The sequence below is a fragment of the Cetorhinus maximus genome, chromosome 5 (genome assembly GCF_964194155.1).
Source record: "Cetorhinus maximus chromosome 5, sCetMax3.hap1.1, whole genome shotgun sequence".
In the NCBI taxonomy this organism is placed as follows: domain Eukaryota; kingdom Metazoa; phylum Chordata; class Chondrichthyes; order Lamniformes; family Cetorhinidae; genus Cetorhinus; species Cetorhinus maximus.
Window position 1 is genome coordinate 105,135,310 of NC_135883.1, and position 14,536 is coordinate 105,149,845.

A 14,536-nucleotide genomic window follows, 5' to 3' on the forward strand; every position below is an offset into this window, starting at 1 on the left:
TCTCTGCTCCCTCTTAGCTAACCAATCTTCTATCCATGCCAATGTATTACCCCCTGCACCATGGCCTGAATATTGCCGTTTGTGTGCAGGGGCAGGCCCGACATGCTGACGCACAAAATGACACAAGATGCTGTGGGGTGTGCGTCCGAATGTCAGCGTGCGTCATTTAGATCTTTTGTTCAGCGGGTGCACGCTGGAGGCAGCTGCGCGCCGGCCAAACTGTCAAGGGCCTATTAAGGTCATTAGGGAAATAATTTAGATAATTAACAGCACTGCCTGTCCAACCTTAGGGTTGGCGAGCAGGTGAAGAGACCAAGAGGCCTTCGTGTTTTTCAGGAAACTTAATCCACAGGCGGGATGAGGTTTTGTGAAGATTTTATAAAATTACTAATTAATTTTTGCACAATTCATAAACATGTCCCAGCTCATGTGACACTGTCAAATGTTTAACTTTATAATTTATAAACTTTTATTATGTACTTAATCTCCCTGAGGCAGTTCCGTGCCTCAGGGAGATTTCTGCGCTCTATCTCCCTCCCGTCCCCACCCACACAGGTGTTGAGTGCTACCAGCTGTGTGTCACGCTGGGCGGGCCTTAATTGGCCTGCTCACATAAAATGGGCTTTGCACCCATCCAGCCCGCCCAACACAGGTAAGTTTCCCGCCCATGAGCTTTTATTTTCTGCAACAACCTTTGATGTGGCACTTTCTCAAATGCCTTCCGGAAATCTAAGTACAGTACATCCACCGATTCCCCTTTATTCACAGCACATGTGATTCCTCCAAAGAACTATAATAAATTGGTTAAACATGATTTCCCAATTACAAAACCATGTTGACTCGGTCTGATTGCCTTGAATTATTCTAAATGCCCTGCTATAACATCTTTATTAATAATTTCAAAAATTTTCCCTATGACAGATGTTAAGCTAACTGGCCTATAGTTTTCTGCTTTCTGTCTCCTTCCCTTTCTGAATAAAGGAGTTATATTTGCTATTTTTCAATCTGATGGAACCTTCACCGAATCTAGGGAATTTTGGAAAATTAAAATCAGTGCATCAACTATCTCACTAGCCACTTCTTTCAAGGCCTTAGGGTGAAGTCCATCCAGACCTGGGCATTTGTCAACCCGCAGCCCCAACAATTTGCTCAATACCACTTACTTGGCCATTGTAATTATCCTGAGTTCCTCCCGCCCTTCCATTTCTTGATTTGCAGTTAGTTTTGGTATGTTACTTGTGTCCTCTGTAGTGAGGACCGAAGCAAAATACCTGTGTAATTCGTTTGCCATCTCACTACTTTCCATTATCAATTCGCCAGAAGTACTCTCTTTAGGACCAACACTGGCTTTGTTAACTCTTTTCTTATTTACCTTTCTATAGAAATTTTTACTATCCGCCTTTATATTACTAGCTAGCTTTCTCTCATACTCTTAACTTTTCCCTCCTCAATAATCTTTTTGTCATTCTTTGCTGTTCTTTATATTCTTTCCAATCCTCTGACCTGTCACCTGTCTTTGTGTAATTAAATGCTTTATCTATGGGCAGAATTTTTCTGTCGTCATCCCGCCCCATTTAAATATTCAGGAAGGCAGGCGGACAGCAAAATCAGCCAATTGAGGCCATTGACAGGGCAATTAAGGCAATTAAAGGCCCTACCTGTCCAACCTTAAGGCTGGCAGGAAGACCAGGAGCCCCAGCGGGCTGCTGAAAAAATATGAAACCTCATCCACTGGCGGGATGAGGTTTCATGTCTGTTTTTTAAAAAATTAATAAAGTTTTTGTGATATTTATTAACATGTCCCATCTCGTGCGACAGTGTCACATGAGGGGGACATGTTAATAATTTTTTTATTTTTCTATTTTTAAAGTTTCAATCACTGTCAGCGCTCTCCCTGAGGCAGCACTTAGTCTCAGGGAGATGTGCGCTCTTTTGCGCGCATGTGCGAAAGAGCGCACTCTAACAGTTGGGGAATCCCGTCGGGCAGCCTGCTGGGTGGGCCTTAATTGGCCCGCCCCCTTAAAATGGCAGTGGGGCCCGTTTCGGCGGCAGCGATCGGCTACCCGTCCGCTGCCGAGCCGTTGGGGCCCGCCCGCCCATCAAGGGCAAAATTCTGCCCTATAAGTTTGATACTGGGCAGAATTTTACATTTGTTGGTCGGGCGGGCCCAACCAACTCAGGGGCGGGTGGGCGGCTGATTACTGCTGGCGAAACGGGTCGCGCCGCCATTTTCCGCATGCGGGCCAATTAAGGCTCACACCGCGGCTTTGCAACTCCCGTGGAGAACGGGAAAATAGTTGTGGGGGCGGGCGGCCTCAGACTGCCAGTTCCAAAGGGAAGCTGACAGCCTGTTTAAAGAGTGGCCAGGCAGCCTGCTTGAAGCAGTGCACCGTGGCCACTCAGAGAGGTAGAAATGCTCCAAGGAGAGCAGAGGTGGGGGAGGTGGAGGAGGAAGGAGGCAGGCTGCAGGAGAGGCCAGCGGGGGGCCACTGTGCACCCAGATTCTCAGATGCATGCCTTGTTGTCCTCCTGGAAGAGGTGGGCCAGCAACGTGATGTTCTGTATCCTGAGGATGGGAGGAGGAGGGCCCCTCATGTTACCAGCCAGGCGTGGGAGGAGGTGGGTGAGGCTGTAAGTGCCCATGATGACGTCCGGCGCACTGGCACACAGTGAGAAAATGCTTCAATGATTTGCTGCGCTCCGGATGGGTGAGTATCATGTCTGTCTGGGCTATTTGAGTCAGAAGGCAGCCTTAGCCTTTGCCCCCCTCCCTACCATGTATGGCTGCCGTTACTGCATAGGGCATGTGTCGCACGCTGGGTGGGCAAATGGGTACTGACAATGCTTACATCAGCCTTAGTGGTTGAGGAGAAGAAGGGCTTTCTGTGCAGCATATGTTGGTTTCTGTGGCATTTGAGTAGTTTGGGGGCAACCTGCAGGGGAGGCCGGTAGGCACATACTCAGAACTCCAACACATGTCATATTGATGGGAATGACATGGTCCAAGGGGTGCCTCAAGGTCTTTTGGGCAAGTCCCATCTGCTGGCATCGGCACCGCAACTATTTGATCCTCCTTTCCATGGGCACTAGGACCCATGTGCTATTCAAAGTGATGGACGCCGAATGTGTCTAAGGGGACTGTTGGGGGAGGGGGTTGGGACCAGCCGTACTATCTTCTGGGGACTCATCACCAGTCGTGTGGACAGGAGCCGCTGGAGGTCTCAGATGGGCCACTGTGGTTGGGGTGCGGCGTGTGTGTGCAGAGTACATGAGCGATCAGCCCCAATAAATCCTCTTATGTGTTTTGCAGGCAAAAAGTAACCACAATGCCCGGGAGCACCTGAGGACTGGTGGTAGGTGCACCCTCCTCTAGTGCCTCACCCCATTTGAGGAGCAGGCCATGGAGCTTGGCAGGAGGCAGGAGGCCAAGGCGGCCGGGGGCGGCAAGGCTGGGGTCCAGCGGCCAGGTATTTGAGGTCCACAGTCCCATCCACTCTGTCTGCACACCATCCAAACCACTGATGGTTGCTGCAATCGTTAATGCTTATTCACAGACTGAGACATTCTGAGGTCTGGGTCATACAGGAGGGACCCTCGTCCCCTTGAGGAATCGCGTCTCCACCACCTTCCAAAGTCACCTGATCTCATTTGTAACCACTATCACCATGGTCTCACATGCCATTGGATTGCCGCTGCACAGCCAAAGACTTATTATATTTTCGGGGGTTTGGGACCTCCTGCACCCTTTCAGCCAGTGCGCCCCACATTACTTTGTCTCGAAGGTCCTCAGCACCTCAGCTGTGAACCTCATGGCACTCAACTTAGATGAATGCCACCACGTTACTCATCCCTGCCCCAAGGGGAAATGTTGCTTTCTGGCCACCCGGTCTATGCCCCTCCTTACAGAATGAAGGGCAATAATATGACCACTCAATCTCCTGAGTTCGGCGGAAAATGACACAACTGTTTGAAATGTTTCCTCAGCCGCGCAACTATCCAGGCAACAATGCATCCACATCAAATACTCCTGCACTCTCCCCTCTCCCCTGGTTCTTTACAAGCCATGTGCCATTCCTGAGACCATTTAACCAGCCTGTTTGCATGTGCGTTTAATGCTTGGGGCCCGTCTTGACTCATTTGGACCTCACCAATGTTCTTCTTTTAAGGGTTTTTAAGGGTGAGCGACCTATGATGCTGGGGGGGGAAAGGGATGAAAGGTTGAAGTGAATGAACGCTAACTGATGCACTGTCCTTGTTGTTAATTTCAGCATCACCACCAGAGCGACACACACGTCCTCAATGCAGCCCCCCCTCCACACCTGAGGGGCAACATGTGCAACTTGCGGCACATCATTTCAGCCAGCCAGGCACCAGCGCCGATACCACACACCTCGTTGGGGACTTTACCGTTGGCTAGTGTCCCGGGTCACAGTGGAGAGGGCACATCACGATCGCTGGAGGAGATGGTAGGGACAGAGAGTGCTGATGGCTCCAGCAGCTGGAGGGCTGCAGGGGACGAGGCACATGCTGAGTCCGGCACTGATGACGTGCCTCTGGAGTTGTCCCCATTGCAGCAGCTGCAAGAAAGGCAGCAGGAAGTGTGTTTGCATCTGGCAGGGTTGCATGAGGGAATGGTTCAGTTGCTCTCTGCGACGGAGGAGTCTAGGCAGAGTGCACATGAAGAATCCGCCCTCAGGGCAGAGCATCAGGATTCCTTCAATGAGAGATTGGCAACTCTCATAGAGAGGGGCTTCCACCAAATGTATCAAAATATGATTGGGTTACGCTCTGACCAGCAAGCCCTCATAGTGGTTCTGGCCACAGGTGGTGTTTTCCATTGTGGGAGATGTTGTGGACACCAAGTGCCGGCACTCGGTGCCCATGCATCTGCGGTGAGCAGGGAGGTTGAAAGGGACCTCACGTTGGTGCAGCAGCTGCCTGTCGTTGCTGCGAGCTCCTCTCAGGGCGCTCCGGCTGAGGGCAGCAGCTCCTCCGCCCCTCTGCCAGTCAACGTTTCTTCCTTTGAAGCTGCAACAACTGGGGAGGTGCCAGTTCAGGAGCTGGCCACTCCCTCCCAGGCGGAGCCATCACAGGCTCCACGGGCCAGAGGACGCCCGCCAAGGTCATCGAGCCCAACAGGACAGCAGAGTCAGCAGGCTGTCTCACAAGCCACTCCGAGTGATGGGGTGGCACCTAGACGTAGCACCCGCAAACAAAAACATAAGGCACCTTAGGCACTCCCCGGGTATGTTACTGGTGATTTTGTGTTGGTCTTAGAATAGGGACCCCTTTTTGTAACATTGTCGAATAATCATGTGGGTTTTAATTGTGGACAGAATAAAGTCCTCCTTTATTACCATGGCTGAGTGTCTTTTCATTGTGGTGCTTTTTTCATTTTCACATAATTATCATGAGTGTTAGAGTGGAGACTGATGTTTCTGTACTAAGGCCTTATTTGCAGCTGATCAGGTGGAAGATGTGGCACCTAAGTGTCACGTGTGGAAGTGCCAGGCAATGCTGCTCCTGCTGATCCATGCGTGTGGAGCTAGCTGAAGGTTCTTTGGATTAAATTGTCTTGAGAGTCCCTGCCTTCTTGGTGTAAACGCGGGTCGTCATTGTGGTCCTCATTATTGTCCTGTGCTTCCTCATCCTCTGAGGCACTGCTGGATTTATCATGTGCAGCCTCATCCAGGGCGTAAAGGTCTTCATCGTCAACTGCATCCCCCCTTTCCAGCGCAAGATTTTGCAGAGTGCAGCATGCTACCACTATCAGAGAGACGCGATCTGGGAGGTACTGGAATGCGCCCCTGAGCGGTCCAGGAAACGGAAGCGCATCTTGAGAAGCCCGATGGCTCACTCCACCACAGCCCTTGTGGTGCCGTGGCTCCTATTGTACTGACACTCAGCTTCTGTTCTTGGACTGCGCACTGGCGTCATGAGCCACCTTCGGAGGGGATAGCCCTTGTCACCCAGCAGCCAACCATCTAGCTGAGCCGGAGCACTGAAGAATCCTGGCACCTGGGAGTGTCTGAGGATGTAGGCGTCGTGGAAGCTGCCTGGGTACCTTGCACAGGCTTGTAAAATCAGCATCCTGTGATCACACACTATCTGCATGTTCATGGAGTGGGAGCCCTTCCTGTTGACAAAGGCACTGGGCTCACCTGCTGGCACCTTGATGGCCAAATGTGTGCAGTATATAGCACCCTGGACGCGGGGGAATCCAGCAATGGCTGCAAAGCCTCTGGCTCACTGTGTCTGATCTGCCTGATCGCAGCGGAAGTGGATAAAGGTCAATGCCCATCTGAACAGAGCGTCTGTAACCTGCTTGACACAAGTGTGGACAGCTGATTGGGAGACACCGCAAAGATCACCCACCGAGCCCTGGAAGGAGCCAGAGGCATAGAAGTGGAGGGCAACTGTGAGCTTCAGAACCGCTGGCATGGGGTCTCCTCCCACACAGTTAGGGGAGATCTCAGGACCAATCATCTGACAGATATGGTTGATTGACTCCCTTGACAGTCGGAGCCTCCTTCGGCACTGCACCTCAGTCATTTTGAGGTAGCTGCTTCGCCGCCTGTATACCCTGGCAGCAGGATAGTGGTGTCGTTTGCAGCCCCTTCCACCTTGGATAACCTCTTGGCCCTGCGCCCCTTGTGCCTGCGCCTGGACACCCAAAGGTGCCTCCCTTGGAGGCTGATTGTCCAGTCCTGGCCTCCTCCTGATTCTATCCCTCCCTTCCTCCTCAGGGGAGCTGCCTCCACTGGAGAGGTCAGAACCCATAGCCCCAGGCTAAATGGAGGCCTCCGGAAAGCTGCAAGGCCGAAAAAGAATGCTGTCTGCAGAATGCTTTCACTTTACACAAAAACCTCTTGGACGTCGATGAGAACTGCTAACAATCACACAGGTATGTTTTAAACACTTTCATCTATTATAACTTCGTGAAAAACATGAACAACCCCTCTGAGTCCACATATCCTGACATTGCAAAAGTTTTCTTAAATAACCTCCTACCCGCCTTCCCTTTGGGCCCGTGCACCGACCCGAAGTTCGCACGGGCCCCTCAAAATCAAACACAATTGGCATGTTAAGGGGCTTAACGAGCCCTTCAATTAATGGCGGGTGAACTGATTGTACCCGCCCACTGAAATATCGCGATGGCGCGCGCTGACGTCGGGCTACGCCATCCGCACGTCAGCCGGGAAATTCTGGCCTAGATTAAATTTTAAGAGCAAAATTTAAGAACAAAATTAACACTTAAAACTCCCCTCTCACCAAACTCCAAGTCTTCACTCAGTCAGTTGGCTGCACTCCGTTTGCCTTAGGGATAGGAGTGCTTCCTCCCAGTCCTCCAAGTTAACCTGCTTCCCTCCTCACAACCACAACTCCCTGATGCATTCGGAACACCAACCCAGGAAATATCACAGAACCCTCTCCAAGGTTGGAACATTGAAATCACTGATTCCCACCTACGATCATACTTCACGCAATCACCAACCAGCCCCCATGATCGGATCCCTGCAGCCTCTCAAATCACTGAGCGCCGGTTTTTGCCCCCGAATTGCCCCCAAATCACACCCCCACCGATCACCCCAGCTCCTATAAGCCACACTGCTCTCACGGGACCTAACCTCTCAGAAACCCCACCACCATGATCCGTAAGCCAAACAAGCTGCTCTGAGACTGCAGCCTTGGCTGTAATGTTTCCCACCCGATAGCGAGCTAATTCTGTATGTCAGGCTAAGTTGCAGTCAGAAATTCTGTTTTAAGCAAAATAAATAGAATGAGACTTCCACAAGAACATCAGAGAGCTTTGGCAGAATCAGACAACTAGAATGTTCATCCAAGTCATAACCTAAGTACAAAGTTTTACATATAAAACTAAAGATCCTTCTTCAATGGCATCTAGGTCTCTGTTAAGCCAGTTCTATTCATTATAAGGACAGCCTTCAGTCTCCAGTCCCATGTTTTGTTTGGTGTCAGCTGTAGCCTAGTGGAAGCAACCCTGCCACTGAATCAGAATGCTGTGGGCTCAAATTGCATTTCAGAGACTGAAGCACAATATGTAGGTTGAACTCCAGTGCAGGGCTGAGGACATACTGCACTGTCATGGATGCCTTCATTCAGAAGGGGCCCAAAACCCAGATTGTATCTGACTTCTTGTTGGAGGGAAAAGATTCTATGGGCAGAATTTTCTCTTTGGCGTGCAGGGGTGGGCCCGGCATGCCGACGCATAAAATGACACATGGTGACGTCGGGCATGCGCCCCGATGTCACCACGTATCATTCCGATCTTCCGTTCGGCGGGTGCACGCCAGAGGCGGTTGCACGCCCGCCGAACTGTCAAAGGCCTCTTAAGGCCTTTAATTAACCAATTGAACTAATTGACAGGGCTGCCCGTCCAACCTTGGGGTTGGCAGGCAGTTGAAGATCCTAAGCGGCCTTCACATTTTTCATGAAGCCTCATCCACGGATGGGATAAGGTTTCATGAAGGTTTTATTAAATTAATAAATATTTTTTACACATTTCATAAACATTCCCAGCTCATGTGACATTGTTTCAAATTGAACTTAATGTCCCTGAGGCAGCTCTGTGCCTCAGGGAGATTTCTGTACTCTTTCCCATGCATGCACGAAAGAGGGCAGGCCCCGACTCTCCCTCATCCCCCCGCCCGCACAGGTAGCGCGGAGCGGTACCAGGCCCGCATCACGCTGGGCGGGCCTTAATTGGCCCGTTCACGTAAAATGGCGGTGCGCAGTCAATTGCGGACCGTGATCAGCTCCACGCCCACCCGCCCACGCCCACCTGCCCGTGCCCACTCCTGACCAGCCCGCCCAACAGGCAGAAGGTTCTGCCCAATGGCATCATTTGAAGAAGAGCAGGTGAGATCTCTCATTGAATTGACCAATATTTGTCCCTTAAATATCACCAAAACAGGTTGCCCGGCCATCACCATATTGCTGTTCATGGGACATTTCTGTCCACAAAGATTGCATTTCCTACATGTCAAAAGTGAATGATTGTGTGTAAAACATTTTGAGACATCCTAAATTCATGAAAAAGACACAAGAGTATTGCATCCAGCTATGGTCACCACAGTTTAGGAAGGATGTAAGGGTCTTTGAGAAGGTGTAGAGAAGGTTTACTAAAAGCGTTACATGGATGAGGGATTTTTGTTACAGGTTGCATTGGAGAAGTTGGGTTGTTGTCCTTGGACAAATGCAATTGAGGGGAGATTGATGGAGGCGTACAAGATTAAGAACATGATCTCTGTGATGTTCTTATGAAAATCATACAAGATAGTCAAAGAAAAGTTGTTCCCATTATGCAATGGTACAAAGACTGTAGGACACAGGTTTAAGGCTTTGGGCAAGAGTTGCAGGAGGGATGAGGATGAACTTTTTTATACAGTGAATGGTAATGACCTAAAAATCACTGCCTACTAAGAAACTGAAAGCAGAGACAATGAATGAATTCAAAAGGAAATCAGGTGGACAATTGAGGAAAAGAAACTTAGAGGACTATGGGGAATCGAGCCTGGGAATGGGATATACAGGATTCCTCTACAAAGACTCTACATGGGCTCGATGGGCCAAATGGTCTCCTTCTGACTCCATGGCTGGAATTCAATGCCCTCCAAGAGGCAGGTTTGGTGGTAGGGAGCATTTAATTTTGGCAGAAGGGTGGCATTTGGGGAACCTGCTCCCTTCCCGCTTATGCCCCAACTAAGTCCAGGCAGGAATGCTCATGGACATCCATACCACCCCGCTGCCAATTAAGGCCCTTAAATGGAAAATTAATTCCACTTAAGCACCTCATCTGCTGCCACTGGTATTCACCTAATGGCATGTAGGGAGAGAGAAAAGTAAACCCGTGAGTATCTGGGATCAGATATCGAGATAGGGAGGGACCCAGTGAGAGCCATCCCTCACCCTTGTTGCTGAGCCCACACCCCACAACCTCACCCACTGATCCCCCTCCCGCCATCACTCATTTGTGGTCAGGATCCCTTGGCAATCCTGGGCCTTAAGTGGGTGAATTGCCAGCAGCAACCACATTCTCCCTGGAGGCAAAGCCGAAAAAGCACAGCGGCTGGCTTCTGGTTGGCTGGCAGCTCCTGGGGGATGAGATTTCTCTACCAGGGATTTTTGATCCTGGGTGAGGCCCACTACTGCCCAGCTGGTGGGAGATACACCTGTCGCCTACATTAAATTCTGCCCTATGACTCTATGAAAGGTACGATGTGAATGCAAGTCTATTCCTTAGTATATTTTAATTTAACCTAGTGCCATTTTCCTGCTTTCTCCCTGTAACTTTGCAGATTTTTTTTTTCAAACAATCGGCTAATTCCCTCTTGAATGCTTAAATTGAACCTGCCTCCACCACACTCTAAGGCAGTGCATTCCAGTCTTAACCAGTCACCGTGTGAAAAAGCTTTTCTCATATTGTTTTAACTTCTTTAGCAAATTTTTAAAATCTGTGCTGTTTCATTCTCAATCATTTCGTGAGTGAGAACATTTTCCCTCGATCTACTCTGTCCAGACCTCTCATGATTTTGAATACTTCTATTGAATCTCCTCTCATCCATCTTTTCTCAAATCTATCTCCATTGCTGAAGTTTCTCATCCTTAGAGCCATTCTCATAAACCCCTTCTGCACTCCGTCCAATGCCTTCACATCGTCCTTAAAATAAGGTGCACAGGCCTATATGCAGTCCTCCAGCTGAGGTCTAATTAGTATCTTATACAAGTTCAATGTAACTTTCTTGCTATTTTAGTCTATGCCCCTACTAATAAAGTCTAGGATACTGTATGCATTATTAACTGCTCACTCAAACTGTCCTGGCACCTTTAATGACTTATGCACATATACACCCAGGTCCTTCTGCTCCTGCACCCACTTCAGTGTCTCTCCACGTACTTCCTACCAAAATGCATCACTTCACATTTCTCTGCATTGAACTTCACCTGCCACCTAACCGCCCATTCCACCAATGTCTCTGTCCATTTGAAATTTTACACTGTCGTCCTCACAGTCTACAATTCTTCCAAGTTTTGTATCATCCACACATTTTGAAGTTGTTCTCTGATTCCAAGGTCTAGATCATTAATATATATCAGGAAAAGTGAAGTCCCAATACCGACCCCTGGGCAACTCCATAACAAACATTCCTCCAGCCCAAAAAAAAACCATTACTGTGTTTCCTGTCGCTCAGTCAATTTTTTATCCATGTTGCCTTTTATTACATAAATACAGAATGCAAAGTCAGCCATCATTTTGTAATACATAATTATGATGTGTCCATAGGTTATACCTTACTTACATTAATGTAAGAGAGCAAAAACAGCTTTTTAATGGAAACAAATGACTGCCTTGTTCAAGGCAATCTGTTACTTGTAATTGTCTACCAAGATGATCTGAAACACATATTGTTATCCTGCATGGTTTCTCTATCCAGCAATGCAGGGTCACTTCATGAACCTGTAAGGGATGCATCCTAGCCCCTCCTTCTCCTCATCTATATATTAACCTTTCGGAACATAAACAGAAGAGATGTGGCAGAATTTTTGTCCCGATATGTGAGCAAAAACGCAGGCAGGTGAATATATAATTTTGCACCATCTGCCAGCTGGTTTGTGGACACTATACCCCCTTTCATGGTCTCCCCTCCACAGTGGTAGCTCAGAATCTGTGACCATTTTTTTGTTCCATTATTTAAGGTTAGTGAGAGGCAGCCTCATGATGGAGGCACCCTCTCTCTCCCTTACTTGCTATGGCAGAATATTAATATTAATAAGGATATTAAATCTCTAAATCTGTACATGGCCTCACCCCTCCTACCTCTATAAACTTGGAGTGCTACACCTCTTTACTGGACCTCTCTATTCATCTGGCTTCTATTGTGGATCCTTTTCGCCACCATTGAGGTCTTGCTTTCAGCCACTCCCTTGAATTCCTTCTCTTAACGCCTTCCCCCTTACCTCTGTACTTCCCTTTTCTTTAAGGCGCTCCTTAAAAACTACCGCTTCCACCATGGTTTTGGTCACTCCTCTTATTATAACAGCCTGGCTCAGCATCGTTTTTTTATGTTTATGTGAAGATCCTTGATCGCTTTTTTTTCCCATTTCAGACGCTATAAATGCAAACTATTGTTCTTGTCAAACAAATGGCTGTATGACGACCTATCATTGCTCTTCAACAAAAATATGTCTTTATTCTATTTTTTGGGCTGGAGATGCTGCCTGTTCAGCTGTCGTTTACTGGCTTTGGCGTGAAATTGGGCTGCAAGGGCAGCAGTTGCAGATGTCATGAGAAATCCCCCCCTTCAAGTGATTGTTTATGGATCACACAATGTGTGATCCATTTTCCAAAAGAAAATATTTTCCAATAATCTTTTCGTTTAACCAAAAAGAACTCTACGGCTTTACATCGTTCCTGCTTATGTGAAAATTCATCATGCTTCTGAAACAGCAGCAGTGAAATGCTGAGCATCAGATTCTCATCTTAAATTGCCTTGCGCTGAAAAATGCAATTGCTTTCCAAGATGCATGATTTTATTTTTATTTTAAAGAAACTTCACATTGTCCTTCCCCTGTCATTGCCACTTTCGAAAAATATTAGAAAAGATAAACTTTACTAGAAATTAAGGAGAAATGCCCTGGAACAGATTGTATAGCCAATCTGATATTTTAACTGGAGAAATGCCCTGGAGCAGATTGTATAGCCAATCTGATATTTTAACTGGAGAAATATCGTTTGACTTACATTATAGTTTAAAGAAAATAGCTTCAAATGATTTATAAGCACCATAAATTTCCATCTATTTTGAGTAGAGTAGCAATGCTTTGCTTCAAATTTTTAATCTTTCTTGGTTGGAGGTCGAGGTCGGCCATAATGCAGACCAAGGCACCATGGCTCAGAAGGCAATCCTGATTGGGAGGTGGGGAGTATGTGGTGAGAAGAGCAGAATAGAAATGTGGTATTAATAGGGGAGTCTATAATTAGGGACTAGATAGCATCCTTTGAGGTCAAGAACGACAATCCTGAAGGATGTGTTGTCTACCTGGTGCCAGGGTAAGGGCTATCTCATGGTGGTTGGAGTGGAGTTTGGAAAGGGAGGGGTTAAGTCATGGCCCATGTTGGAATAAACTGCATAGGTAGATCTATTGACCACCTAATAGTGGAAGGGATGTGGAGGAAGAAATATCCAGGTAAATTAGTGAATTGAGTAAAAAAAATTGAATAACAATCATGAAGATTTCAATGACCCTGATATTAATTAGACAGAGAGGTAGGTAAAAGGAACAAGGGAATGAAGTTTCTACAATGTGTGCAGGACTCCTTCCTAACCCAATGCCCAAAGAAAGATTCGCTATTGGGTCTAGTAATGGAGAATGAACCAGAGCAGATAAGAGAAGTAAAAGTACATCTAGGGAATAGTGACAATCATATAATACATTTTAAGATGATGATAGAGAAGGACAACAGTATGATGAAAAACAAGTTAATAGATTGATGAAAAGTTAATTTTGAGGGGCTGAGAATAGAAGTTGGTAAAATAAAATGAGCAATTATATTGACAAACAATGATGCAGAACAACAAAGAGTGTTCAAAAAACTGCAGGAAAACATATTCTGCTGAATTGAAGAAACAAATTAAACACTAGCAGGATTCAATGGATGAATATAGTCATAAGGGAACAATTGAGAGTTAGGAAAGAGGCATGGATTAAGTACATACACAGCAGAGGAGTGCGAGATAAGAGAGAACAAGAAGAGATTAGGTGAGAAGTAAAAAGTAAAAAAAAGGGAGGCAAAGAGAATTATGAATTTAAATTATCAAGGAATGTAAAACAAAATAGTAATAGTGGAACTCGCTACTACAGAGAATGGTTGAAGCGAATAGTATAGATTAATTTAATGGAAGCTAGATAAGCATTTGAGGAAGAAGGAAATGGATGGTTACAATGGCAGTTTTAGATGAGAAAAGATGGGAGGAGGCTCAAAAGCAACATAACTGACATGGATTGGCTGGGTCCAATATGTTTCTGTACCATATATATATTATGTAATCCTATGTAATCATTGCTTCTATTGTTTCAACAGCACCTGAGCAATGATTCTGTTATTGCCATAAACGCCTCCTCTTGGTCCATATCTTACTGCTTCACTTAACGCATTATCATCCCCTTTTGCCTTGCATCGTCATATCTTTCCTTCTTTAATTTCTCTTACCTTCCACCCTATCACCAGCTTTCATTTTTATTCTTTCCACCACTCTACCTTTGGCCACCTTTGTATTTGCTGAAAATCCATAACTTTATCTAACATTTTCCAGTCCCGACAAAAAACTACTGACCTGAAAAGTTAACTCTATTTCCCACTGCACAAATGCTGCTAGACTCCAGACCTGCTGAGCATTTCCAACATTTTTTATTTATATTTCTACGTACCAGTCATTCTTTTGTCAATCAAGGCACATTTTGGGTGAAGTAGTGAAGAGAGTGAAGCCAGTAGCTTCTTCAGAACACCCATAGT